The sequence below is a fragment of the Macaca nemestrina genome, chromosome 10 (genome assembly GCF_043159975.1).
Source record: "Macaca nemestrina isolate mMacNem1 chromosome 10, mMacNem.hap1, whole genome shotgun sequence".
Classification (NCBI taxonomy): Eukaryota; Metazoa; Chordata; class Mammalia; order Primates; family Cercopithecidae; genus Macaca; species Macaca nemestrina.
The window spans coordinates 39698439-39713658 of record NC_092134.1 but is presented as its reverse complement, the minus strand read 5'-3'; the positions used below and the strand labels follow the sequence as shown (position 1 = coordinate 39713658).

Here is a 15220-nt window from a genome sequence, read left to right as displayed (position 1 = left end):
CCCATTTCATTACTGAAAAATAAGTGTTAAAAAACTGGGTGATACCTCAATGATACCTACTCTGTAAACTCCAACCTGTCACTACATCTTTAAGTGACTCTAAAATATTAACAAATACGGTTCTGGGCAAAGTTGTGTGTTATAGAAAAAAATATATAATAAAGAAAAAACAAATTACAAAAAATTTATAAAATAAAACAAACAGGGCTCCTTTTTTTGGGATCACTAATAAAGCAAGTCAATTCTTCATTATGTACACAACTGTAAATTACTTATGAAAATCTGCAAGTTCACCCTCTATATGCAAGAGGGCATTTTTATTTATCACTTTTTTTCATAGACATGGGTTTCTCTATGTTGCCCGGGCTGGTCTCGAAGTCCTGGCCTCAAGCAATCTTCCCGCCTTGGCCTCCCAAAGCAATGGGATGACAGGCGTGAGCCACTGCACTTGGACCCATAAGTGAGCATTTAAAAAATGTTACCACCAGCCTGGGCAACACAGCAAGACCCCATCTCTACAAACCAAAATAAAACTAAAAAACTTAGCTGGGCATGCTGGCATACACCTGTAGTCCTAGCATACTTGGGAGGTTGAGATGGGAGGATTGCCTGAGCCCAGGAGTTTGAGGTTACAGTTAGCTGTGATCACACCACTGTACCCCAGCGTGGGTGATAGTGAGACCCTGTCTCTTAAAAAAAAAAAAAAAAAAAGTTAATTATCATCAATGGACATTTTCAAGTGCATACCCCTTGCTTCATTTTACCTGCAAGTCCTGTGAATTTTACATGACTTTGTATAACATATAACATTATTAGGAACATATAACGTCTCATTATAGTAAAACTGACTGCCTATTTTCTAGCTGGGATTAGAAATAGAACCAAAGTTTTGCTCAAGCTCCCCACTATACTACTTCCTTACAAATCATAAGGCCACCTAGTGATAGGCTAAGATAAAAATGGTTGATGAGGACTTTTTTCTACAGCACTGCTGTCCAACAGAAATATAATGCAAGCCACATAAGTATTTTAAAATTTTCTAGTAGCCACATAAAAAAGTAAAAACAGGTAAAATTAATTTTAATATATTTTATCTAAAAATGTATTCAAAATATTATTTCAACATGAAATCAGTATGAAATTAATGATGTATTTTATCTTTTTTCATAGCCTTCAATGCCCACTGTGCAATTCACACCTGTACCACATGTTAATTTAAACTAGTCATATTTCAACCACTCAACAGCCACATGCAGTGATTAGTAGCTCCCATATTAGTCTGGACAGTGAAACTCAAGACAATCATGTTATAATGTTACTGCCTGGTCATTAAGAATTTAACTTATTTCACATAATGGGTAAAATTTTGTACAGAAACTGTAAAGCATCACTCTTCCCCTCAAAAAATTCTATATAAAAAGTAATGTCAGAACATTTGATATCACTAATAACAGGAATACATGTAACAAGAGTTACTGTTTGCTACAGTCACAAGATTTGTGTTTGAAAAAAACAATTTGTGTCAAAAAAAATTAAATGAACAAAAATTAATTCAAACAAGCTAACTGCATGATGAAGTAAAGAATTCACTGAGGAACTATTTTAATTATTACAGTACACACTACCACCTAGTGGACATAAGACATCATCTACTTATTTCGCCACCTTTCCTTTGCAAATGAAAAAACTGATGCTCTTAAAAGTTATTGTACCTAAGTTTGCTAAGTTTTTTAAACTTACATTATATGATCACTCCTTGCTTTGGTTTTACCATGTTAGCACCCACCTAAACATGTCCTTGGAAAAGACCTATAGATTCCAACAGTAAATAAAATGAAAATAGCTTAAGAAAACTTAATAAAAGCAAACCAAGCAGAGCTAAGACAATTTTGTATTCCCTTTCTGCTTTCACCTCTTGTGCCTATCTTGCTCCTAACCACTTAGACTCCCCCAGATAAGCTAACTGGGTCCATGAGAACTTCCTGAAAATGCCTATCCTAAAGTCAAATGGAGAATAATGGTTCTCAAGACATGCCCCTCCCTTGTTCTTTCTTTTCTCCTCTACTCCCACATACTTAAATCTCACAATTTCTTAAGTGACAGATTCAGAGAAGGAAAAATGGAAGAAGCTATTAAAATCTAAGACTCTGGGTACCAAACACTAAATCTCAGAGTACTTTAGACCAGAGTATTCCTTTTTTGGGAAAAGCTTTATTTATGAGTTGATAGGTAACAAATAGGTAAGTACTCTCTATTCCACTTGAAGTAATAATGAATACATGGGGCCAGATGACTTGGGCTAGAAATCACTACATCCTACATTTTCCTCAACCCAAGACCAGATCAATATTTCTGTGAAGTTCAGTGAAAATGAATGGAGACTTGGGAGCTGGGGGGACTTCTGGAAGGCAAAGTATATATAATCTGAGATACATCAGAATGTATCTCAGGTCTGAATTAGTCTGAAAGTTTCTCCCTTGTACTTCCAGTTTCCTGTTCATTACTACCTCTCCACTTACTGTAACTACGCCCAGTAACTGCTGGTTTACTTCTCAGACCCTAAACTATTTGAAGAGGGGAACCCCAGCTAGTAAATGGTGGTAAATTCTAAATACATGCTTGTTCAGTGAACAAACATGCAATGCTTAGGTACCACACAGAGCTCATGAGGAATACTATATCTGCTGTGTTCATCGGTCAGTAAATTCCATCTCAGGAACAGCATTTAAGATTATTCCAATCACTGACAATGACAATGAACAAAAACCAGAATAATCCTACTAACAAACTATCACAGCAAGAAGAAAAACTGTTAAGCTGAATTCCTTTATTTCTTGTCTGTCACCTCCCTCCCCAATTCTTTTGCCCACTAAACACATTAGATTGTATTGCAGTCTGTGGATATTTTCCTCCCCACCAGTCTGTAAGCCCCATAAAAGCAGGGACCACATGCAGTTATCAAGCACTGCTCCCAGATACGCAAAGAATCAATAAAAGAAAATCTCGGGTAACAATTAAAAACAAACTCTGCCAAATACTGACTTAAGTGCTATAGATGTATTAGCTCATTTAATCCTCATACTCATTTTACAAATGAGGAACAAAGAGTAATCAACCAAAGCTAGTGAACAACAGAGCCAAGATTCAAATCCAAGCTGTTGGGCTCCATTCAGTCTGGCTTCAGAGTCTTTTTTTTTTTTTTTTTTTTTTGGTGGGGGGGACAGAATCTCGCTGGAGACTGGAGGGCAGTGGCCCGATCTCAGCTCACTGCAAGCTCCACCTCCCAGGTTCACACTGTTCTCCTGTCTCAGCCTCCCGAGTAGCTGGGACTACAGGCACCCACCACCTCGTCCAGCTAATTTTTTATATTTTTAGTAGAGACAGTGTTTCACCATGTTAGCCAGGATAGTCTCGATCTCCTGACCTCGTGATCCGCCCGCCTCAGCCTCCCAAAGTGCTGGGATTACAGGCGTGAGCCATCAGGCCCGGCTTACTACATAAGCAGTAAATGTCAAATGTTTGGCAGGGATAGTAAACAGCACAGGAGTTAAAAGGGCTATTTTCAATCCTTCATAATTGTGAAGTGGTGCTTCATGAAAAAGGTAAATTTAAGCCATAATGTCATTAATTTTTTTTTCCTTTTTGAACTGGCAACCAGAAAAGTATAGTCTTATTAAGATAAACAGAAAAAAACTGCTTTGATTGAAAAATTGGTATATACTATTTTGACCTGGAATTATCTATTAGATGGTAAACCATTTTGCCCATCTTTGATACTGCATGAAATCAACATGCTCTAAAATGTTTCGTGATTCTGAAATATGAATTTACTTACAAATGTTTATTCACTGCTTATTTTGTTCATGGCACTGTGGTACTAACTAACTGGAAGGAAGAGCAAAACTTCTTGGCATCCAGCAGTTTATTTCATTGTTTGAGTAGTCAAGGTCTTAAGAGAAGGTACTGGAGGTGTGAGTTAGGATACTATTAATACATGAAGAGCAGAGCCAGATTACAGGGCTATTATGTTCTTGTTTATTTCTAAAGTCATTTTTTAAGTTTTCTGGAAAGATTAAAAACCTTGTCTCCATCTTTTTTTCCTCTTTGTTTTTTCAAAGATTTCCAAATATTGGCATCACAGCTAAAGACAGTGTCAACTATTCCTTCATAAGACATTCATGAAGTTCTTGGTGGTAAAAATGTTCTTTGAATATTCAGCACTATAATTAGTAGACTCATGGCAGTTAAGCTTCTCCATTTTCTATGGTTCCTGATTTGATGAATGACACAACACTTCATTGCCTGAACTTTCTTTTTTAGCACCGGCTCAAAAAATAAAAATAAGACTTCAGTGATTTAAATAATGTAGCTGTCTATCTTAACGAACTCTGTATCTCAGGAATGATTTGACAGAGATGTCTCAGAATGCTGAATGAAAAGAAAGGACCTAGCTTAGTAACACAGTTCACTGGGATTGCTGTGTGCCATGGTCCTCAAGGCACTATTAACAAACCCATTGCATATTTTAGGTTCTGGGAGTGGGTATATAACTTAGCAGGTGAGGTAGGAAATGTTCTTCTGTATTCATCCTGAATTAAAATTAGGGAAAATTTTTAAAAGCTTGTTTTATGTGGTGAATACTAAAATCATAAGATTAGCAGAAACTAATGAACTTGTTTTTTTCTTTAATCCATTTTATGTAAAAAATGATGTAGATTGTGGGTTTTCTTCTTTCATAAAATTTTACTTGGTTTTTCAAGTTGGTAATTCATTTCAGGCCCTTATGTGTAGTTTTAGTCATCTATGTTAACTATTAAAAAATTCCCCCACTCATTCATATGTTCCTTTAGCTCCCACTCCTTAGTATAATGTTGGAGCTGGGAGATTAAGAAAATTGTAAAAATTTAAAGTAACTTGTAGAAAAAGAAAAACTTACCTGTGGTCACACAAAAGGACTGCCTGGAAGCATTTAGGGCAAAATGAGGTTGGTAGTATGCATGCAGCACTCCCTGCGCATCACAAGCAAAGAAATAACCCATTCTGGAGAGAACTGCAGTAGTTACCACTAAGATAGCAACAGAGTTCTAGTGGTAGCATTCTGTGCTTGACATCAACAATCACACTGCACACACTGTAGAATGTGTTGCACACAGTGTGAGCAGTGAAATCACCATGATGTGATTCTGAAGTTAGTTCCTGGCTCCCTCTTTTCTTTAGCCCTCCTGAAGAATGTGTGAGGTACCTCATAATTCTTAGTATCATTTCTGCTTAAACTAGCCAAGCTGGCTTCTGTTGGTTGCTAAAAATAAAGTCTAAACTCAATAGGAAAGGAAGTGAAGAAAAGGTAAGAGTTAACAGACCAGGGCAGGAGGGGGTTGGGGGGCTGGTAAAGAAGTTAAGAAGCTAAATATCTCTTTGGGATTAAATGAAGTCAAAAGAGGAGAGCATACAAGTCAACTAATCTCTTTATCAAAGAACTTCTATTTAAGAGCTTGTAAAGGAGAAGCTAATTTCACACTACAGTTAATTCAACTAAGCAGAGCCTGGTGTACCCAGGGCAGGGCAGGGCAGGGCAGGGCAGGGAAGGGCGGGTGGGGGCGCTCAAGAGTTAGCACATCTGAATTTAGTTCCAATTTTAATTGTACCAATGTGATACGTGACCACAGACAAATCATTAACCTCTCCAGCCTTCTAAAACGCCCCTTGAACATTTAAAAGGTTCTCTCTAGCACTAAAATTGACTGAACACTTTATTATTATTAGAATGAGTTAAATCTTATTGCTATATGCTTCTTTCTACTGGAAGGTCCCCTTTTGTAATAATATTCTTTAGGCCTATAATTACTGTTCTAGTCTTCCCTGCTGAAGGAGAAGGATATTATGAACTGTAATCCTGGTATTTATGCCAACGTTCAATATCTAAATAAAGAGAAAATTTGTTGCCAAGGGCACCTGCTTTTTTCCCAAGTTGTTTTTTTCACTTGCTCATTAAAGAAATACATAAAATTAATCTAAATAAAATTAACCATTCTCCTAATAACCAAAATCCAATTAACATTCTAGAATGTTTATATTTTTTGTTCTGATAAAGACAAAAGCCCTTAAAAACAGTTTAATGTGTCCACATTTTTTCACTCCTGTGTTACTGTAGCCTGCTTTCCTCAAGGCTGGTTGATTTACAGACAAATCAATATTCTTTAAAAACCATATGGCATAAACAGGTACTTTTCCTGGCCTACAAGCTAGTGACTATTTACTTACTCGATCCTTTTTCTTCAGGTTACTTCTGGTTTCAAATGCAGCAATCACAACAAAATTTAATGCCTGAGGACTCCGTAATAGGTAAGGCAAGACAAGAACAGATGGAAGCAGAGCAGATGAACTTTTCAGTGAAGCAAACAAAAAACAAGTTACATTTCGCTCAGATTTGCATTCTCAATCCAATTGTGCCAGTAACACAATTTTGTATAAAATCCAAACCATCAGGAAAGAAAAATTAAAATAGTCTCTCACACTCTGCATACTAACTCTTGAGATAAATTAGGAAGCATGAAAGCATGCAGATATTGGAGGGCTGTCTCCCTCCCAGTAAGCATCCTCTGGCAGGGCTAACCATAGCGCACAGCTTTCGGGAGAGGACCATTCGTATGACAGTCTGCATAAATGGCGCCCCTTGAAGTCATACAGTGAAAGGGCCTAAATACTTTGGATTAAAAAATAAAACTTCAATTTAGCAGTTGCAAAGATAAACTTATTACCTAACCCACAGAAAATGGATTACATATATAATTTTAATAAAATCAAAATGTTATTTACCCAAAACATCTGATTTTGCTATTCACTGTTGGTAAATGGACATTCACTGTGCTTTCACAAAATCTATGCCTCACTTCAGAGAGTTATATTTAATGTTATCTATTTTGTGAAACAAATACATAAATGAACAAACCATTTTCCCACACACTAGGAAGACATTCAGTCTTTTTATGTTTATGGTGAAGCAGCATCTTTGCCAAGTCAGAAAACAGTAATAACCAACACTACATAAAGCTCAGTATTATGTTAGGATCTGTTCTTTACACTCTGATCCTTCCAATTACCATAGAGCTACATTAGTATATTAAGCAGATAAAGAAGCAGAAAGGTCAAATGAGGTTACCCAAGCTATTATTTGGCACAGCTAGAAATCAAACTCAGAGTCTGGCCTCAGATTCTTTGCTCCTGCCATACATAAACATACATTTCATATTCCCTAAATCAGTGTTTTACACTAGAGAATTAGGAAGTAAGGTTCTCTGAGCCATAAAACATTATTTAAGTCATGAAAAGCAGCATTTCTACCATCTTGAAAGTCAATTGTCAATTAAGAGGTCAGCAACAGACAACAGTAGGAATGAACCTTCTGTAAGCCATCCCTTACACACTTTCCTACCTTACTGTCTCTCCAACTAAACTAGTTCCTAGAGATCAACGCCTGTGTCTAACATTTGCAGACCCAATGCTGGACACCACAGTGTCTCTCGCATTTCTTACCAGTTAATGAACAGATCAACTGCAGAACTACCTGAGACCAATCCCACAGAGTAAAGAAAATTACTGACTGGGTAAAAAGGAAATACAAGAATTTTCAAAACTGGTAGGCCTAGCCAGGCGGTGACTGTAAAGAGCAGGAGTATGCAGAAAAAAAGACTTGCAAGACTCCAAACCCAATCTTTACAAACTATTTCACACTTCTGTCCAAAAGCCTTAGCTTTGACACTATCCCTACAGGTCATACACTTAAATGAACCAAATACGAAGCACCAGAGATACCAGCCTTATCGTTTCTTTTGCCCCTCTAAGCAGCTTCAACAATCTAATAAGCATTTTCCTTGATTTAAAAAATGATCATTGCCTCAATAATCACGAGTTGACACATTAAAGATGATTCTTTCCCATCTCAAGGTTTTGGGAAGAATCTGAAATGAAACAGCTTAGTTAGAGACTTTAATATTTCACAGATTACCAATTAGGTCTGAAATTTGAACAGTCTTAAGAGATCCAGCTGGAGTAAATAACTCAGCAGATTTTTTATTCTTCTATGATTTCAGATTATCTTGTCCTGCACTACTAAGCCAGAGGAAGAAATGATCCAGACAACTCAGATTTTAATGTAACTGAAATAAGCACAAACTTTCATACTAGGGCTGATATGTTACACTACAGTACCCATGGACAATAACACTGGGTCAAATTCGTCTACTTCATGTGGATAGCTTGAGCCTCCGAAAGAATGCAACAATACATTCAAAGAATCTAAATGCTGGAATCAGTTTTTCCTAGCAACACGAGCCTGCCATGTATTATGTGAAACTGCATCCAAAAAAAAAAAAAAAGTCATAAAAATAGCCCTGGGAATAACTAATTTAAATAGTGTAAGTAAACATTAGTTTTCTTGAGGAAGGAAATCAGGTGGCTGGAACACAGGTAGGAGACACCCTGCACGTCAAACAAGCTTAATCAAAACAAGAGCAAAAAACCCTATAAAACCCCTAATCTGACAAGTCTGAAGTCAGGTCATATACTGCCACATCTCAGGGGCTTCTTACCCATCCCTATCTATCATGGGCTGGGCCAGGCCAGGCAGTTTTCTATCTTTAAAATCTCTGCCTTAGGAAACTAGTAAATCAGATATAAAGTCAATCAATGTCTCTCACTTTCCTTCTACACTTGATGATGCTGGAGGTGGGACTCTGCCAGGGGCTCCTAGTTTAAGTCTGCAGATAAGGGGCTGCTAAGGGAAAACTGCAAGAGAGAACAGTGCTGTCTCCCCTCTCATGGGTGCATCAGCAGATTTTTTTTTTTTTTTTAAGCTCATCATCTATCATTAGTGTTAGTGTATTTTATGTGTGGCCTAATTCTTTTTTTTTTTTTTTCTTGTGTCGCCCAGGCTGGAGGGCAGTGGCATGATCTTGGCTCACTGCAGCCTCTGCTTCCTAGGTTGAAGCAATTCTCCCACCTCAGCCTCCCAAGTAGCTGGGATTACAGGCGTGCGCCACCACACCCAGCTAATTTTTGTATTTTTAGTAGAGACAGGGTTTCACCATGTTGGCCAGGCTGGTCTCAAGCTCCTGACCTCAAGGGATCAGCCCGCCTCAGACTCCCAAAGGGCTGGGATTAAAGGCGTGAGCCACCATGCCCAGCCATGAGACAATTCTTATTCCAGTGTGGCCCAGGGAAGCCAAAAGGTTGAAAACCCCTGTTCTAAAGCAATGCAGGCTTCAAATGTGACTAGTTTTATGAAAGCCAATACAGATTACCTATCTCCTAAAAATTCTACCTTGCTTCCCTTCAGCACTGTCACTTTTTAAAAGATTTTATTTAGAAAACACTTAGCTAAAATATTTACGAAGGAATGAAGTACTAATACATGCTACAATACATATGAACCTTGAAAACATGCTAAATGAAAGAAGCCAGAAAGAAAAGGCCACATATTGTATAATTCCATTTATATGAAGTGTGCAAAACAGGAAAATCCATAGAATCGGAAAGCAGATAAATGGTTGCCAGGGGTTGGAGGTAGAGTGACTGCTAATGGGTACAGGGTTTTTCTTTTTGGGGTGACAAGAATCTTCTGGAATTAGCAAGTGATGATGTTGTACTACTGTGTGAATATATGAAAAATCACTAAACTGCACACTTTGAGTGGCTCAATTTTATGGTATGAGAATTACACCTCAAAAAAATAAACGAAGCATTTGAGTTTTCCTTCAATATTCAGTGAGATTTTGGAATCTTACCGATGAATTAAGAGATTGGAATAGTAAAAGTAAGTGAAAGGGAAATAATTTATTAATATCTATTATTTGGCTATTTAGTATATAACATATTTACAGCATGTTAACAGTTTTCAGGTTTTTGAGACAGGATCTTGCTCTGTCACCCAGGCTATAGTGGCACAATCTTGGCTCACTGCCGCCTCAACCTCCCAGGCTCAAGTGAGCCTCCCATTTCACCCTCCCAACTAGTAGCTGGGACTACAGATGTGTGCCACCACACCTGGCTAATTTTTGTATTTTTTTGTCGAGATGGGGTTTCTCCATGTTGCCCAGGCTGTTCTCCAATTATTGGGCTCAAGCAACCTACCTGCCTCAGCCTCCCAAAGTGTTGGAATCACAGATATGAGCCACCGCACCCAGCCAACAGAATTTTTAGTAATGAATATATATTCATGAGCTACACTTCTGAAGAAAAGAAACTTCAAATTAAAAGATTACTTTTGAAGTTAAGTATCTGTGATCCAAGCATAGACATGCTGACTCAAGTTACACAGTCTTAGTTCAAATATCTCCTGGGTAAGGTATGTCTAACCTAGAATGACAATCTACTCCCCCTACTCTACTTTTCTACTTATGCTTCAAAATTCAGCTCCAGTATCACCCTCTAAAAACCTTTCCCTAAACTAATCTTGAGGGTTTTCCAGGCCAGCCTGTCACTTCTTTGGTGTTCCCATTGATGCCTTTGTATTGTATAGACAAAGCAGCGCTAGCTGTATGATTTTACTTTTGTCTCCCATTCTACCCATCTTTGCATTGAAGCCAAGCACACATATGACCAGTGTTTCTGCAAAGTGTACACTAAAATCATCAGGAGCTCTTAAAACAACAAAAATATGTTGGGCTGGCAATGTTATATTTACAAACATCCCCAGATAATTCCGATGCAAAACCATGAACTAAGTATTCAGACTAGAAACAAGTGTTCAGAGAAAATAGCCAGTACATTCTTGTCTTGGCATCCTTGTCAATACATCAGCAGCCCTGCCAATTAAACTAGGAAAAGAAATAGGCAAGGTCTGGCCAAGTATTTCTCTAATCACAGTTGGTGCTGGCCCCTGAATAGAGCTTGCAGCACTTTTAGTTTAACCCTTACCTGAACCACAACAATAAAGACAGGGTCCTAGATAGTGTGCTTTATTTGAAAAAGTAGAGGCTGGACACGGTGGCTCATGCCTGTAATACCAGCACTTTGGGAGGCCAAGGCGGGCGGATCACGAGGTCAGGAGTTTGAGACCAGCCTGACCAACATGGTGAAACCCTGTCTCTACTAAAAATACCAAAATTAGCTGGGCGTAGTGGTGCATGCCTGTAATCCCAGCTACTCAGGAGGCTGAGGAAGTAGAGCTCCTTGAACCCAGGAGGCAGAGGTTGCAGTGAGCCAAGATCGCACAATTGCACTCCAGCCTGAGCGACAGAGGGAGACTGTGTCTCAAAAAAAAAAAAAAAAAGAAAGAAAGAAAAGAAAGAAAGAGAAAGAAAGAAAACACAAAACTCAACTTGATATATAAATGAATGCAAGATAATTCTAATATATTTTTAGGCTTACTGAGAAAAAAATTATTGTTTAAAATTCATCTGATTCAGTGGTACTTTAAATACAGTCATGCGCTGTATGAGTTTCAGTCAATGATGAACTGTAAAAAAGACAGTGGTCCCCTAAGATTGTAATGGAACTGAAAAATTCCTATTGCCTAGTATTTACTATACTAAACTTTTAATGATTATTTTAGTGTACTCCTTCTGCTTATTTAAAAAAAAAAAAAAAGTTGACTGTAAAACAGGTTCAGGCAGGTCCTTCAGGAGGTATTCCAGAAGGCAATGTTGTCATAGTAGATGACAGCTCCATGTGTGTTACTGCACCTGAAGACCTTCAAGTAGGACAAGAGGAGCTGGAAGACAGTGATACTGATGATCCTGAATAGGCCTAATATGTGTGTATGTGTCTTAGTTTTTCACAAAAAAGTTTTTTTAAAAAAGATTGTAACAGAGAAAAAAGCTTATAGGATACAAAGAAAAAATATTTTTGCACAGCTGTATGATACAATGAATCAAAAGTTAATACAAAATGCTAATACAAAAGAATCAAAAGTTTAATACAAAATGTTAATACAAAAATGTTTAATACAAATGTTTTATTAAAAATGTTTAAAAATGTTTATTAAATAAATCTGATTATTTAATGTTTATTAAATAAATCTGATTATTTAATGTTCATTAAATAAATCTGTTAATTAATCAATAATTAATCTGTTAATTAATCTGTTATTTAATTAATAAATCTGTTAATTAATTTATTATTAATAAATGTTTATTAAATAAATCTGTTTATTAATGTTTATTAAACATTTATTTAAAACGTTTAATACAAATGTATTAAAAATGTTTAATACAAAAAAGTTTAATACAAAAATGTTAATACAAAAGAATCAAAAGTTTAAAAATGTAAGTTTATAAAATAAAAAAGTTACAGTAAGCCAAGGCTTATTATTGAAGAAACATTTAAAAAAATAATTTTTTGGTGTAGCCTAAGTGTACAATGCTTATAGTCTATCGTAGTGTACAGTAATGTCCCAGCCCTTCAAATCCACTACCACTCACTCACACAGGGCAACCTCCAGTACTGCAAGCTTCCTTCATGGTAAGTGCCCTATACAGGTATGCCATTTTTTATCTTTTATACTAGATTTTTACTATACCTTTCCTATTTTGATACACACATACTTCCCACTGCATTACAACTGCCTACAATATTCAGTAGAGTAACATGCTATACAGGTTGGTAGCCTAGGATCAACAGACTATACCATATAGCCTAGGTGGGTAGCAGGCTACACTATCTAGGTTTGTATAAATACACTCTATGATGTTCACACAATGATGACATTGCCGATGGTACATTTCTCAGAAAGTATCTCCATTGTTAAGTGATTCAAGACTGTATATTTTGCTGGTAAGAAAGAGTAGCAAAGAGTCTCTTTTCACCAGAACCACAAACTTCCTCAAATTCAGGACTGGCTGGGTGGGGAGCGGGAGGAAAAGAATATGCTATCCAGACCAGAGGCATCCCATCTTAAGGTGAACTATGTTATGAACTATGTTACTAAACAGGGTCTACATGTTTGTAGGAAAGTCTTTAATTAAATTACAATAAAGAGACTTCTAATTTAAAAAAAGAAAAAAAAAAACAAAGCGGCAGGTTCAGTGGCTCACGCCTGTAATCCCAACACTGTGGAAGGCTGAGACAGGATGATCACTTGAGCCCAGGAGTTCAAAACCAGCCTGGGCAACATAGGGAGACCTTGTCTCTACATAATATATATTATATATATGTATAATATATATTATATATAATATATATGTTTATATATATATGTATAAATATTTTTTAAATTAGTTAGGGATGGTAGTGCATGCCCGTGACCCCAGCTACTCGGGAGGCTGAGGCTGCAGTGAGCCATGATCATGCCTGGGCAACACAGTGAGACCCTATCTTAAAAGAAAAAAACAAAAAACATGGCTGGGCGCAGTGGCTCATGCCTGTAATCCCAGCACTTTGGGAGGCCAAGGCAGGCGAATCATGAGGTCAGGAGTTCAAGACCAGCCTGGCCAACATGGTGAAACCCCATCTCTACTAAAAATACAAAAATTAGCCGAGCATGGTGGTGGCCACCTGTAATCCCAGCTACTCGGGAGGCTGAGGCAGGAGAATCGCTTGAACCTGGGAGGTGGAGATTGCAGTGAGCCAAGATCGTGCTATTGCACTCCAGCCTGGGCAACAAGAGCAAAACCCCATCTCAAAAAAACCCAACCAACCAACCAAACAAAAAACACAACCCCAAAACAAGTAAGCTAAGCACTTAGATCCTGTTCTTAAACGTGTTTCCACTTCATGTGTCCAAATGGTACAGTATAAAAACACATACACTGCCAGTTATTATCTAGGAATAGATATGTTCTGGCGTATTCTATCTTTGGTACCCACAGTCTACAGAATCAGACTACCTGGGTTCAAATCACAGCTCTACAAATTAGTAAATTCCTCTGTGCAGGTTCCCATAGCTATAAAACTGGAATAATACTAATATACATACATCATAAAACTGCAATTAGAACTAAGTAAATTAATGCATGAAATATGCTGAGAACAGTGCCTGGTACATAATGCCAATGAAAGGTATCTATTTTTACATAATAAAAACTGTATGACCAACCTCACTTCAGGAACAGTTGCCACACTGCATACTGATGAATAGTTCACAGACTAAATATGAATTTCACAATTAGAAACACTTTGTTTGCCTAACAATTCTTAAAACAGTAATAACTACTTTTGATGAGACCCTGATTCTATTATCCATCACATACTATATTTCTAGATAGATGCCATGCTTTCTGTCTCTCCTTCCAGCTTTCGTATCTGCTGACCCATGTGCCCAAAACTCCCTCCTTCTCTTGGCCTGGCCAACTCTACTCTTCAAGTTTAAAAACACTTCCTCGGCTGGGCGCAGTGGCTCATGCCTGTAATCCCAGCGCTTTGGGAGGCCGAGGCAGGCGGATCACGAGGTCAGGAGTTCGAGACCAGCCTGACCAACATGGTGAAACCCTGTCTCTACTAAAAATACCAAAATTAGCAGGGTGTGGTGGCGTGCACCTGTAATCCCAGCTACTCAAGAGGTTGAGGCAGGAGAATTGCTTGAACCTGGGAGGCGGAGGTTACGGTGAGCCAAGATGATCGCGCCACTGCATTCCAGCCTGGGCCACAGAGAGAGACTCCGTCTCAAAAACAAATAAACAAAACAAAACAAAAAACACTTTCTCACTTCCTCAACAGATACCTTTCCTTCATCCTTAGACTATGGTAAATCCTGTGTATTTCCTCTTTTATAACACACCTTACTGTAATTTCTTGTTTCATAACTGTGTTTTCCATCACACAAGGATGCCTTTCTTGTTCACCTGGCTTACTGGTAAATACATATTATGCATTCAATGAATGCCCAATTAATTGAACTGAAATACATCTTATGAATGGATAATAAAGAGACGGACAAATTACAATGTTACAGAAAACTGATATTTGGCCTTGGGATCACCCTATATTACTAAAACCACTTTGTCCCTACCTCATACTAAGACGGTAATCTAGTTGTCTTTAAGAGTCACACACACACGCGCACGCGCGCACACACACAAACCAGCTACTTACTAACATTTTCCTCAGTATAAGCTATAAAGGAATCTTAAGAAATTTATAGAGCAATAAAAAAATTACCAAGATCATGCCACTGCACTCCAGCCTGGCGACAGAGCAAGACTCCATCTCAAAAAAAACCTCTGGTTTTAAGAGTGGTCATTAACACGTGTGGAAAAAATTCTAAACTTCAGCAAAGCAAATGCGT

The 15220-nt window shown here is 37.7% G+C and overlaps 1 protein-coding gene and 1 long non-coding RNA gene across 2 annotated transcripts in view; one reads left to right on the top strand and one right to left on the bottom strand.

The window, feature by feature from the left end:
* The window catches only part of LOC105483707 (ubiquitin conjugating enzyme E2 N), a 32229-nt gene that overhangs the window by 8834 nt on the left and 8175 nt on the right, over nt 1–15220 (bottom strand). The window lies entirely within an intron of this gene.
* LOC105483706 (uncharacterized) lies at nt 5149–8404 on the top strand. Its single transcript, XR_988507.3, has 3 exons — nt 5149–5344; nt 6280–6342; nt 8091–8404. It is a non-coding gene; the product is annotated as an uncharacterized lncRNA (long non-coding RNA).